Source organism: Echinops telfairi, unplaced genomic scaffold, assembly GCF_000313985.2.
Source record: "Echinops telfairi isolate 266 unplaced genomic scaffold, ASM31398v2 ScPeMD7_60;HRSCAF=208, whole genome shotgun sequence".
Classification (NCBI taxonomy): Eukaryota; Metazoa; Chordata; class Mammalia; order Afrosoricida; family Tenrecidae; genus Echinops; species Echinops telfairi.
The window spans coordinates 18,290,766-18,292,925 of record NW_022103958.1 but is presented as its reverse complement, the minus strand read 5'-3'; the positions used below and the strand labels follow the sequence as shown (position 1 = coordinate 18,292,925).

Sequence of the window (2,160 nt, the reverse complement as noted above, 5' to 3'; positions counted from 1 at the left end):
AAGGGAGACGTCGGACAGGGCAAGATATGACAAAATAATAATTTATAAATTATCAAGGGCTCATGAGGGAGAGGGGAGTGGGGAGGGAGGGGGTAAATGAGGACCTAATGGGGCTTAAGTGGAGAGGAAATGTCTTGAGAATGATGAGGGCAATGAATGTACAAATGCGCTTTACATAATTGATGTATGTATGGATTGTGATAAGAGGTGTATGAGCCCCTAATAAAATGATTTAAAAAAGAGAGAGATAGAAGAGAAAGTAAAATAAAGGAGTCAGACACATTTCATGGTAGCATGCTCACCTCCTGGAGGACATGATCTCACAGCCAGGTCCACGCACAGTGTGGGCAGAGGAGAGGGGAGAAGAGAGGAATTTATTTCTAACCAAGGCTTATATATCTTTGAGGGTCGTGCAAGCCCCCTGATTACAGGTAAAAACATGTCACAGGAAGGGGTTATACTATAGGTAATACAGTAATGGGAGGGGGAATGATCTAGGGCAGCAGTTCTCAACCTGTGGGTCGCGACCCCTTTCGGGGTCAAATGACCTTTCACAGGGGTTGCCCAATTCATAACAGTAGCAAAATCACAGTGATGAAGTAGCAACAAAATAATTTTATGGTTGAGAGGGTCATCACAACATGAGGAACTGTGTTAAAGGAACCACTTATCTAGGGGTATGCATGCATTAGGAAAGGGAGGGATTGGTGTGACAAGATGGGTAGATCCTAGATTCAGGATGGCAGCCTAACTTTGGATGTTACTGAGCAGGTTTGACCTGTTCTAAGCTCTCCAGGGAAACAATCACTATCCTATCACTAGGGTCTGAGCCCCACCTATAGTGGACCAGACAGTAGTCTGGTTGCTATGGATGGCTGAATGCCTTCAGGGAGACTAGCTTGACAATCGTTTACCGTTCGTTGCAAGCAGTGTCCTAGGTCTGGGGGAGACGAGCTGGGGAACAGCCTTTTTATATCTCACAAAAGGGTTCTTTTAGATGGAAGGTTCTGGGAGCTTCTTTTTGGAGCCGGACATAGACGGTTCGAGGGAAAGAGCATCCCAGGCAGAGAGAGCAGTTGATGTAAAAGGTCCATGTTGGAAATAAGAAGGGAGGCCATCACGGCTGGAGGAGAGTGGCTGGGGGAGAGGGGAGAGATGCAGTCAGCCGTGTGGCCATGCCTTGCAGGCCAGAGTAAAGACCCTGGGGGTTTGTCTGAGGGAGATGAATCCTCAAAAGGTTATGAAGCAGAAGAGTATGATGGCGTGGCTACTTGTGGAAAAGCTGATCCACGCTAGCTGCTAGTGGACTATGTACTGTATGAGTAGGGAGACAGGATTGGAGGCTCTGTAGTGGGAGGCTCTTGAGGAGGGCTATCTACTGCTGCACAACAAGTTACCCTAACGGTTGTTGACGTTGTAGGCACCCCTAAGTCAATTCCAACTCCTCCTGACCGATAGGATCGGGTAGAACTGCCCCTTTGGTTTGCTGGGCTGTAATCTCCTGGAAGCAGGTCTCCAGGCCTTTCTTCTGCGGGTCTGTGGGTAGGTGTAAACCACCAACCTTTTGGTTTATAGCCAAGATATATATTGTTGCACATCGTCTCTGTGGGTCAGAGATTCACAAATGGCTTAGCCGGGTGGCTCTGACCCAGAGGGTCTCAGGGGGTCTCAGTTAAGATGTTTTGCAGGGGCTGTAGTCATCAAAGGGTGGACTTGGTGGGCCATTTCCAAAATGGCTCATTCACATGGCGGTTGGCAGGAGGCCTCGTGTCCTTTCCACATGGATGTCTGCACAGGACTGTGTGCGTGCCCACACCACATGGCAGCTGGCTTTCCCCCAAGTAAATGATCCAGGAGAGAACAAGATTGATGCCACAATATCTGTATTGCCCAGCCTTGGAAGGAGCACGTTGCCACGTTGGCCATTTTGCACGGTTGACAACGGGTCTTTCCGACTCACCGTGGGTGGGGTGACTCTCGGGAGGCAGAAGCCATGGTGGAGGCTATCAAAGATAGTTTCTACAGCATCTTTCCAAGTGGGAGACGATGGTGGCCAGGCAAGAGAGGCCCAGGAAAACTATACACCAAACACATAGCTGCCTCTGACCACACATCTGGACAGAGGTTTCCCTGTGCAGTTGGGTACTTGGTGGCCTGCTA

At 49.1% G+C, this 2,160-nt stretch overlaps 1 protein-coding gene across 1 annotated transcript in view; it reads left to right on the top strand.

Moving 5' to 3' along the window:
- The window catches only part of KIAA1549L (KIAA1549 like), a gene marked incomplete at its 5' end in the record, with an annotated part of 302,875 nt that overhangs the window by 249,213 nt on the left and 51,502 nt on the right, over positions 1 to 2,160 (top strand). The window lies entirely within an intron of this gene.